A 12329-nucleotide genomic window follows, 5' to 3' on the forward strand; every position below is an offset into this window, starting at 1 on the left:
CTTGCTAACCAATTTCTGCCACACCATCCTAAAAATAAATGCTAATTTCTGCTTCTGCCACGCTTGTACCCAAGAGCGCGATACTAGTTAATCAGGATGACCTGTTTTGCTTCTGACTAACGCAAAATCAGCGTTCAGATATAATTGCTTTTACGGTGCAGCTTGCATAACAGTTCCTCTTGCCAAGTATTTGTTCAGTGGTGGGTTGTTTGCGCATCAGTTCACCTTGAACAACTTATATGAATAATTGAGAGGTAAGTGATTATCGAGAACCGTGCGCGCCACCCGCTGTATTGTGCTGGCAGCTGCTACGTCACGGAAGCTTGTAACACTACCGCCCTGCCGGACGTGCGTTAGCTCAATAAAGCCTGTACTGTAATAAGTTCACGGGCTTCACCTTGTAAACAAGGATTTAGTACATAAGTTGACCGCGTGTACCTAATGGAAGCAATTCGGACTTATATTCAGTCAGTAACTACAGTGATGCGTCAAGCAAATGTAAAGTATAATTACGCGTTCGCATGGACAAGAAGTACACACAGTAGATACTACCAATGATTAATAATACGGTCGCCAGCCTAATTAGGCATTGAGTGAGTTTTTCCCTGTACAAGTGGTAACATGTACAAGCATAATGACACGTAGTAATGTTGCGTTTTATAGCAAAATTTAGAACCAGAAAGAATCTACTGAACTAAGGTTTTCTTCTTTTGTATTAATTCGTACGAGCTAAAATTACACAACACCACACAGCAATGATTACTACAAGCTGCACTTCGTATGTTGATCAGACTGAAATCGGGCATAGATTACCCTAGAATCAGCAATTTTGAACACACACATACAATGTCACTATTAAAATTGGAAAAAACACTAATACACTTAGGTTTAATATAGCAATTAATTTTACTGTTCAATTCTGATCAGTACGCTTCAAAATGTGCAAGAATAGGCAAGAAAAAGGGGGGGGGCCCTGAAACTGTTATGGTAGTTATCATGAAACTAGCAAGTTCTGAAGGTAAATTAACACTCAAAGTTATCAATCTGTGAAGAATTAATCTTTTGTCTTATTTTTACGGAATCGATTAGTTATCATTCTTTCAGTCTCAAATTAATTAAACAACATTGCTAGCTCAATTCAAATTTTATCTTTCAATTTAATCACACTGTTGTTCTTTACTAACATTTACATTTGCACTCCTAACCTTGAACGTCTTTATAGCATAAATTGGTCTGCAGATAGTTTAGTACTAACTGTAAACTTTCAATTCAGGATACTCGGGTTACACAATATGTGGTAAGGACCCTGTCTAGGTCAATGATAAGGATAAGTAACGGCTAAGGCAATTCTGATAAAGGTCACGTTATTATTCAACAGTTAAAACAGTTTCGACACTGGTCCACACAGATACACTTCTAAAGATGAAGTAAATGTTTGACCTGTGCACGTCGGTGCGGCGGATGGCGGGCAGCGAGATAGCGGGCAGCACAGCACACATACAAGCACGGCTAAGGCTCTCACAGTATCGGCACTTTCATTCTTCTTGGCGTCGTAATCTTTCCAGTTTTGTGCCTGAGAATATAGCCATGCCAAGTAGTCGTCGGAATCGGCCCATCCGAGGCTCAATGGAATCCACTTTTCCTAGACAGCCTCCTCGGTACAGTACAAGTTCCTCTGACCGATGCTCAACTCCGACTGTAAGACTGAGCCCGTTGTGCCGAACCGCGCCAGTGTGCGTTTTCCCGCGCTCGCCTGCATCCACCTTTTCCCGCGCCCCTACAGGTAGGGTATTCACCACAGGTTTTCTACTACACATATTCTAATGCATTACCTACGTATGGACCAAGTGTTTAAATTACAATTTACACATTTTACAATAGTTTTTACATTAAATACATTTTCCTTTGGTTATCAAATTGCTTAAAATCTAACATAAGTAATGACATTCATTTCAAAAGTTGTGTACAGTTTCTTTAACATGACACGAAAAGAAAAAAAATTTAAAATAATATTTACATTATTTCACATAAATTCAGAAAGAAACATTTATCTAAATGCATAAAGAAAAAAAATTATTATAGGTACATTATTGTTACAAGCTGTATGGACCAAATGTGCAAGACCCCGTGCAAGCACTTTTGCCCATTCGCTGGTAGCACGAAATATTAAAACAGAATAGTGTGTGCTGTCTTCCTCTTTCGACATTTCTATATTGTACGGTCTATTATGATGTCTGATTTACTTCACGATTTTTGGCTGAAGGTGTGATATGGTACTTCCATGAAATAAATGTGTTGTTTTTAGGTGTTTCGTACATCATTCATAAATAATCCAACTTTAACCTAAAGTCCGTGGAAGTATCAGTATCGTAAATGGTGTGCCTTCAGTACTCCATCTTTCAGGCTAAAAGAGTAAAGTAAATTATAGTAGGCTTTTGCATTAATGTTCTATCTGGTGCGCTTTTTATAAAGGCAGTAAATTTTCTGCTTTAGAAGTTTTGGCACAAGTAAAGACAAAGCCTGCAACCCTTAGTAAAGAGTCCGATGCCTTGTTTATCTGGTCATTATTTACAAAATCCTTTTTTTTTTTCGGCGGATAGGCAAATCAGTTTTTCTGTTCTTGCAATGAAACTCCGTCTCCTTGTTGATATACTTTTATCAGTAGGCACTGTGTATTTCTCTTCTATGCCGCGTGGGGTAGCCTCGTGGACTTGGCCACCTCGCCACGGTTCGCGCGGCTGCCCCCGTCGGAGGTTCGAGTCCTCCCTCGGCCATGGGTGTGTGTGTTGTCCTTATCGTAAGTTAGTTTAAGTTAGATTAAGTAGTGTGTGAGCCTAGGGTCCGATGACCTCAGCAGTTTGGTCCCATAGGAACTTACCACAAAATCCCAAAATTTTTCTCTACTCTGTCTCAGTAACTTTTCTGGTTTCATTCTTCTAATGTCTCTGTCGAAAGCCAGATTAGGTAAAATACTTTCAAATTTTGTCGTAATTCCTTGTTTGATCTAAAATGAACTGTAAACAGATCTGCTGCTACTTTTTTGCCCCAAAGTCTCTTTTAGAGATTTGCTCTCTTTTTTCTTCTGTTTCTGTGAGTGTCTTTCTGGCAGTTATACCTGCTGTATACAAAAATTATTGTCTGAATGTGAAACTAAAGGCTCTAAATTTAGCGTGATATGATAATACAGATATCTGCATTTGCGTTCAGGCATAGTGTATATCCCGTCTTACGTTTTCAATCTATTTAATATACCTTGTTTTTTTCAAGAGAGATTCTAATTCTATCTCCCCTGCTGTTTGTGTTACGATGTCTGTTTGTTTCGTTGTAATGTCCACATTTTCCACGAAAAATACTAGATCGTCTGCGAAGGCGAGGCATTCGGGCATACCTTAAGAAATTTATCGGTGACCATGCGTTGCTTTCCTTTCCACATCCAAACTAAGACAGCCATGTCGACAAAACTGCACCCATACACTAAACGTATTCTCAATTGGGAGTAAGGACAACCATCAGCTGTAGCATGGAATGACGACAATGAAAATTTGTGCCGGACCGGGACACGAGCCCAGATTTCCCATTTATCTCGAGCGGTCGCCTTACCGTTTGGCTATCGGTACACGAATCACGGCCAGACCCAAACTGCCATATGCCGTCAACCATGCGTCTACGACCTGCACTCGTACATACATTGTGTATATTCCCGTACAGGTGAGACGTTGTAGCGTCGGTCACTGTGGCCGAGCGGCTCTAGGCGCTTCAGTCCAGAACTGCACGACTGATCCGGTCGCAGGTTCGAATCCTGCCTCGGGCATGGATGTGTGTGATGTCCTTAGGTTAGTCAGATTTAAGTAGTTCTAAGTTCTAGGGGACTGATGACCTCAGATGTTAAGTTCCATTGTGCTCAGAGCCATCTGAACCATTTTTAAGACGTTGTACTTAAGGTCACTTGCTCGGTATAGGCAGAGAAATAAACTATGGCAGTGCCTGTGTTATTCCGATTACGATGGAAAGTTCCTTTGGACATGCACGCATACGTCGTAATCAGAATAACACAGCCACTGCACTATCATATTTCTCTGCCGATGCAGGGCAAGCGACTTTCAGGTAAAACGTCTCATGTGCATGGGAATATACATAATGGTTGTACGAGTACCGGTCGTAAACGCATGGTTGACGACATATGGGTCTGGGCGTGATTCTTGTACGCATAGCCAAATGGTAGAGTGCGTCTACCCACAAGTTGGCGGGGCGAGGATGCCATTTTGTTTGTTCTGCCAGGAGGGTGTTTTCTTTAAATCGCTTCATGTTTTGTTTGTTATTAATGCTAATTACACATCATTATTTTTCGCCCGGAGGGCGTTCTATGTGACTTACACCAAAAAAAGTTGGTATGATACATGACCAAAAAAAAAAATGATGTTTAAAAAGTATGCTTATTCACGTTTCCAAGAAATATTTTTTTTATTTTTTGAAGAAGAACGTCACTTTTTTAGAGCAACAGAGATTTTTATTTGCTTGTCATTATCTACAAAAAAAAAATATGATAAGGCGATCGCTTGCGATAAGCGGGCAATCCGAGTTCGAACCCGCTCCGGCACAAATTTTCATTGTCGTCATTCCTTTCTACAACTGATGGTTGTCCTTATTCGCAACTGTGAATGTATTTAATATATGAATATTTAATAACGGCTATAGTCGCCGCAGTGCCTTTTTCCTTTGGACATACAAGGTGTACAACTTTGCTCCCGCAGTTGTTTCCCCAACTTTTGAGGCTTTAATGAAACAAGTTGGTTACACATGTCGTCACCCACGGTACGGGACTACAAGTCCCACCGCCACACCTGCACCTGCCCATGTTAGGCAATAAATTCTGCCTGACTCATGTAGTACTATCACCGTAAGAGGGTGGTACGGGACTACAAGTCCCACCGCCACACCTCCAAAGTGAATTGCAGTGACAAAGTCACTGCACAGTGGAAATTTACTGGCCCACCAACACAGTTAGACCGCAACAGACCGGTGATGCTGTATTGTAACCTATCACCTCGGACTACAAGTCCATTAAAAAAAAAAAAAAAAAAAAAATACACATGTATCGGCGTCACCACGGTACGGGATTACATGTCCCACCGCCACACCTTCACCCGCCCATGTTAGGCAATAAATTCTGCCTGACTCATGCAGTACTATCACCGTCAGAGGGTGGTACGGGACTACAAGTCCCACCGCCACACCTCCAAAGTGAATTGCAGTGACGCAGTCACTGCACAGTGGAAATTTACTGGCTCACCAACACAGTTAGACCGCAATAGACCGGTGATGCTGTATGGTAACATATCACCCCGGACTACAAGTCCAGTTAAAAAGAAAAAAAAATACACATGTATCATTCAGAGCATTTTCCGTCGCTGGCCACTACTTTCTCCCATCTTTCGGACAGCGTACGAATACCGTGTCAAAAACTTTGTTCATCCTTTGAATCGATCCAATTTGTGACTTCATGAGATCGGAAGTATTGGTCAGCCAGGCCATGCGCCATTGATCTAAACAAGTGATAGTCAGAGGGAGCAATGTCTGGTGAATACGGCGCCTGGTGTACGACTTCCCATTTTAACGTTTCCAAGTACGTATTGACCTCTTTTGCAACGAGGGGTCGAGCGTTGTCGTGCTGCAAAATCACTGCCTCTCGCTGTATTGCAGCCGTTTGTCTTATAATGCTCTGCTCAAACGCACCTATAACGAGAACCTGTGATTGTTTCACTTCGCTTTAACACCACATAGTACACAACGCCGAGCTGGTCCCACCAAATGAAAGCATAATCTTGGAGCCGTGAATATTCGGTTTGGCCGTCGACGTGGAAGCATGACGGGGCTATCCCCACGATTTTTTGGGTTTAGGGTTCTCTTAATGAACCCATTTTTCGTCCCCGGTCACAATGTGATGCAGAAATCCCTTCCGTTTTTGCCTCTGAAGCAACTGTTGACAAACACACAAACGCCGTTCAACTTCTCTTGGTTTCAGCTCACACGGGACGCAAGTTCCTTCTTTCTGAATCATCCCCATAGCCTTGAGGCGTTTAGAAAAGGCTTGCTGTGTCACTCCCACTAATCGTGCCAATTCTTCTTTGACGCGACTCTTCACTCAGCAATGTCTCCAATTCTGCATCTTCGAAAACATTCTCTCTTCCACCACTATGCCGGTCGACGACTTTAAAATCACCGTTCTTGAAGAGTTGAAACCACTCACGATACGTTCTTTTACTAATAGCGTCCTTACCATACGAATTTGAGAGCATTCTATGAGACTCAGTCGCTCTTTTCTTCATATTGAAACAAAACAGTAACACCTCCCGCAAATGACGAGAATTAGGCTCGTAAACTGACATTTTAAATCAAGAACAACTTTATGATGCAGACACAATCGACTAATGTTTGAATGAGGTTATGTTGACCGAGGTCCAAGCTAAGTGCATGACGCCTGCGATCTGTTTCTTTCGACCGCTACTTACCATTGTCGCCGCCTATCGGCAAACGGCGGAAGCAAAGTTGTACACCTTGTACATGCATGTCTAAAGGAACTATGTATCGTAATCAGAGTAACACAGGCATTGCAATGTCGTATAAACCTATACGTTCCTTATTTGGCCAAATCTCAGGTAGTCAACCACAATTCGATTGAACCGGAAATTCATATGCGTCTACATGGATACTCTACAAATCACACTCAAGTGTCTGGCAGATTGTGCAGCGAACCACTTTCACAATAATAATCTCGAACAGCGCGCAGAAGAAACGAACGCCTATATCTTTGCGTACGAGCTCTGATTTGCCTTACTTTATTATGATGATCATTTCTCCGTATGTAGGTCGGCGTCAACAAAATATTTTCGTATTCGGAGGAGGAAGTTCGTGATTGAAATTTCGTGAGAAGATTAGCCGCAACGAAAAACGCTTTTGCTGTAATTATGTCCACTCCAAATCTTGTATCACGTCCATGACACTCTCTCCCCTATTTCGCGATAATACAATACGTACTGCACTTCTTTGGACTTTCTCGATATACTCCGTTAATCCTATCTAATAAGGAAGGATCCTAGACCGCGCAACAGTACTCCAAAAGAGGACGGACAAGCTTAATGTAGCAGTCTCTTTAGTAGATCCGTTACGTTTTCTAAGTGTCCTGTCAATAAAACAAAGTATTTGGTTGCCTTCCCCACAACTCTTTCTATGTGTTCTTTCCAATTTAAGTTATTTGTAATCGTAATCCCTAGGTATTTAGTTGAATTTACGGCCTTTAGATTTGACTGATTTATCGTGTAATCGGAGTTTAACGGATTCCTTTTAGCAATCATGTGGATGACCTCATACTTTTAATTATTTAGGGTCAATTGCTAATTTTTGCACCATACAGATATCTTATCTAAATCGTTTTGCAATTTGTTTTGATCTTCTGACGGCTTTATTAGACGATAAACGGCAGAATCTGCAAAGAACCTAAGACGGCTGCTCGGATTGTCTCCTAACTCGTTTATATAGATAACGAACAGCAGCGGGCCTATAACACTACCTTGTGGAACGCAAGAAATCACTTGCGTTTCACTCAGTTACTACGGACTGTGAGCTCTCTGAAATGAAATCACGAATGCAGTCACATAACTGAGACGATAGTCGATATGCACGCAATTTCACTACAAGCCGCTTGTGTAGTACAGTGTCAAAAGCCTTCTGGAAATCTAGACATACGGAATCAATTGGAAATCCCTTGCCACTAGCACTCAACACTTCGTGCGAGTAAAGAGCTAGTTGCGTGTCAGAAGAACGATGTTTTCTAAATCCGTGTTGACTGTGTGTCAATACACCGTTCTCTTCGAGGTAATTCATAATGTTCGAACACAATGTATGTTCCAAAGTCCTGCTGCATATTGACGTTAATGATATGGCCCTATAATTTTGCTTTTTCTCCTACAACCTTTCTTGAAATTCGTGTCATCTGTGCAGCTTTCCAGTCTTTGGGTACGGATCTTTCGTCTAGCGACCGGTTATATATGACTTAAGCATGGAGCTGTTGTATCAGCGTACTCTGAAAGGAACCAACCGGTAATTGGTGTACAGTCCTGATCGAAGGCTTGCTTATATTAATTGATTTAAGTTGCTTCATTACTCCGAGGATATCTACTTCTAAGTGACTCATCTGATCTTAATCCTACAAAAATGTTTTGAGATTATGTGGAACAGCGAGTGAATTGTATCAGTGAACATACCTGCAAAGTGATAGCTCTGTGTGATGTAAGCATCACTCGATGGGTTTAGCCTCGCCGAATTAAGGCCATTATCAAAGCTAGAAGCCTGTTAACAAGTCATCAGTGTGATGCCTCCTGTCGGTGATTAATTTTTCGTCCTTTGTGCTTGTCTCAGATTCAGTTGCCAGTGAGTCTTCGTGGTTATAAGGTCATGGAGCATGAAACGATTTTGTTCCTGATGTTTCATCCAGAGCTGTATTGAATATTTTCATAGGTGCTCCTGGCTCCATTGAGTCTTGACGATTGACAGGTCGGGCGTTGGAGCTCCATAAAAACACCATGAAAAGGGCAGTGGTAGAAGTTTACTCGTGATTAGCGCAGATAACCCTCTTAAAAGATGAAACTTACCTACCGCAATCTCATCTGTCGCATATAAAATTTTTCGATTCTGTAGAGCTATTGCCCATATGTCACTGAGTTTCATGGCTTCTTCTTTTCTGTTAAAATTGTCGACTTATTTATATATTCCGAAGGCTTCTATATATAGCCATGGGTAACAGTTCGTCAATGTAGATAAAAATTTCGTTTCGGAAAATTTCACTTCATGGGATCCTGACTGTAGTTCATGCCCTGCTATATGTAATTTTTCAATTTGTCCTAGCGGGCAAAGATTTTTGAGTTCTTTCAGGTGTGCATTCACGATTCTCTTTGCAGCTCCAGTGTAGACCTTACTGTACGCATGTGAAATTTCATACATCCCTCATGCCGTCAGAGCAAGACGTTTATCCTTTGTAGATGTGAGGAGATGAGATACGATATTTTCTTTGCTAGTCTCAAAACCCTTTCTGATATTATGTTTCTGTAAATCCTGATCAGTTACTTTCTTTAAGAAAAAGGAGAGAAATTGTATTCTTCCATTGTTGCTTTTCATGCGTGTCCTTCGACCTACCGTTGTCTGAACTCAGAACTCTGTGTCTTCTGAAAATCCATTTTTCTGCATCGCCTGCTTCAGGTGTTTTACCTTGGTGTGTATGTGTTCATGTGTGCACTTCTTCAAATTATTTTGGCTCCGTCGATAAGACTTTTATTGACGTCCCTCCTTTTCTGGGGAAGCTGGAGTTTTAATGCAAGTATATTTCTGTATGCATGACTTTCGGAAAAGCTTTATGTTGCACCCTGCATTCGGTCTGTTGAATAACCATAAAATCTAAGGAGATATCGCGTTGTCATTTCTCATTTACATGGTAAACTCGATTTTTTGATTTATATTATTTATGTAAGGAAAAGGGCTTATTCTAAAACTTTTTTGGTGTGTACCAAACAACAAACATACCATCCACAAAGCGATACCATTGTGTTGGTATCTAATTTGCTTTTTGTAGAGCAAAGCAAAGCAAGCACTCCGTCTTCAGGCCATAAGTGGCCCATCGGGACCATCCGACCGCCGTGACATCCTCGGTTGGGGATGCGGATAGGTGGGGCGTGTGGCCGGCACACAGCTCTCCCGGTCTTTATGGTGGTTTTGTTTGACCGGAGTCGCTACTAGTCAGTCGAGTAGCTCCTCAGATGGCATCACGAGACTGAGTGCACCCCGAAAAATGTCAACAGCTCATGGCGGCCAGGATGGTAACCCATCCAAGTGCCAGCCACGCCCGACAGCGCTTAACTTCGGTGATCTGACGGGAGCCGGTGTATCCGCTGCGGCAAGGCCGTTGTCTTTTTTAAAGCAGACCACTCGAATGTTTTCATATAGAAATTAGTCATTGTCGAACCCAGTGCATTAGCTATTGCGGCAATATAGATTTGCCCACTGAAAGTGACTGGGAGAAAGGCAGCAACATCCCCTGCGCAAACGTACGGTACACAGATAACGAATTCATTAATTACAATCATAGTAAATCGGAACTTACAAGAATATCTCCAGGAGATTTCCAACTTTCTTAATGTAATGGAGCATGCCTCATCTCATTCATTTAGAAGAGTCATTTTTCCCAATGTACAGTTGTAAACGAGTTTCCAAATGTCTTACTCTTTGACGGAAAAATCGGCGGCACTAATGTAGGTTGCAGAGAAATGTCACTTTCATGAATTTCTTGAATTAATATAGATTACGTTATCAGAATATTTGTTTTCTTCAGCGCAGCGGCGGTAGCAGGTACCGGTATGACAGAATCAGGATCACCTCTAAAAATATCCACCACAGCTCTGGACGAAACGTTAGGAAGATTAAGATTCGTGGACCGCGACCGCACAACCCGGAAGATTCACCGGCTACTGAGAGAACAGATCGTGCAAGGTTTCATTGAATGATGCAATTTCGATGGTATGTTTCTCGGTATTCTCACCACTATTATGGTGAAATCAAGAAGAACATCTTTGCCCGGCAAAGGATGAATGTACAGCTATTAACTCGAGAATCAGTGCACTATTCCGCTCCGTGTTACCACGGTATAGTACCATGTTACTGTTGTTAGTGTCACCATTCATACTAGAGTAGCAAGACGTATGAGGGTCTTACTTCTGTCTTACCACATTAGAAAAAGGTACTAAAGTCCCAATAGTTACCAACGTGGCGTATCGTTGCGATGTCGTTGTTCCAGCACAGAAGTGGCACGTAGGTATCGAGTCCGTTGCTTTTGATGAAAGTTTTTTATGGAATTACAGTGAAACGGACTATGGTTTCATCTCATCTAAATGACGAGCAGATAGCAGACAGTTCATTAGTCCAGCTGGGAACAGCCCTCATGTACACGTTATTGCCAGAATACAGTGATAAGCTAGTTCTGCTTCTCTCTTTCGTCGGTGCCTCCCCCCCCCCCCCCCCCTCTTCCATCCTTGACAGGCCGCCTCCAACCCAGACGCGGCCTGTGCACAGACTACTTGGCACTAACCGCTTTGCTTTACGGTCATTCGTAACATAGCCGAAGAAAAACGAAATGATACATGTCTCCTTAGTATGTCAATTTCTGACTATAAAATATTGTTCTCATTGCATGATAATGAGAGATATTACCAACAACTTCTCCAGCTTCTCAGGTTCATTAGGTCGCTTTGCACTGGGATCAGTGATGTGGGCGTGATGGTTTGGTCGCTGGCCCATGTGGATACTGGCTACTGTGTTCCCCCACCAGGAAAGCCATCTCTGTGACCTCCATATGGTCAACGGGCTGGCGGTATGCCACTTTGAACAGTTGCTCCCCAGTTCAGTACTGTTTCTGTCACCATGCCACGCTAAGACGATGTGACATACGTAGGCAAGACGGGATTGTGGAGCGCCTTTAGGATCTTCTCAGTTTTGTTTTTAAATACAGTTTCTAGAATTTTTCAAACAGTCTCTGTACAGACTCTGTACATCAGGTATCACGCATTCAATAAATCTGATCACACAATGTTGAGGTCTTCTTTTGAGTACGTTATCTTTAGAGTTTCTACTTACCTTCCACACTCAGGTTCTCTGCAATTTTCAACCACAGTTTCCTCCGTCGTGGTGGTGGTACTATCTCTAGTGTCGCATATTTCACAGTCACCATATCTCATTCGCAAGGCTTACAAGCTTCTCCGCGTCCATATTTAGTAATTAAGTGCGAAACACAACCAGACAGAAACAATAATAGGCGCTTGCTTACAGAGAATACGTCCGACCAAACCTGTTTCACGGGAATCCGTCCGTCATCCGACCGTGTGGCAGCTGTATGCGGTCGACTTGGCCGTGCCCAGTGGACGCATGACAATGTCATTTTATGTCTTGAGATTAGTCGGTGGCGTGTGGATGTGTACGGCCGTCCCGCTATTCGGACGAATACGGTTCCAGTGGACGCTCAGCCTTAACATTAATACACAGTTGTATACAAAATCGAGCAACTGTCTATAGATATCAAAGAGGGACTGTCTATAGACGATGTACATAGGCAGTCCAGATATTTTGTCTCCTATACACACTTGAATGCCACGTTCCTCGATATTTCCTAAATATGGCTGACCTTGTTTGGAGTCTCAGGTTGTCCAGTGATAATGATGGATAATGAAAGAAATCGAAAGAGGATACGTCGGTGGAAACGTGTTTTATGAAGGCCTCGTTCAAGCTGTAAT

The 12329-nt window shown here is 42.2% G+C and overlaps 1 pseudogene; it reads right to left on the reverse strand.

The window, feature by feature from the left end:
- Positions 1 to 9839: 9839 nt before the first annotated feature.
- Positions 9840 to 9957, reverse strand: LOC126177629 (5S ribosomal RNA; annotated as a pseudogene).
- Between the last annotated feature and the right edge of the window lie 2372 nt (positions 9958 to 12329).

This window comes from Schistocerca cancellata, chromosome 3, assembly GCF_023864275.1.
Source record: "Schistocerca cancellata isolate TAMUIC-IGC-003103 chromosome 3, iqSchCanc2.1, whole genome shotgun sequence".
Classification (NCBI taxonomy): Eukaryota; Metazoa; Arthropoda; class Insecta; order Orthoptera; family Acrididae; genus Schistocerca; species Schistocerca cancellata.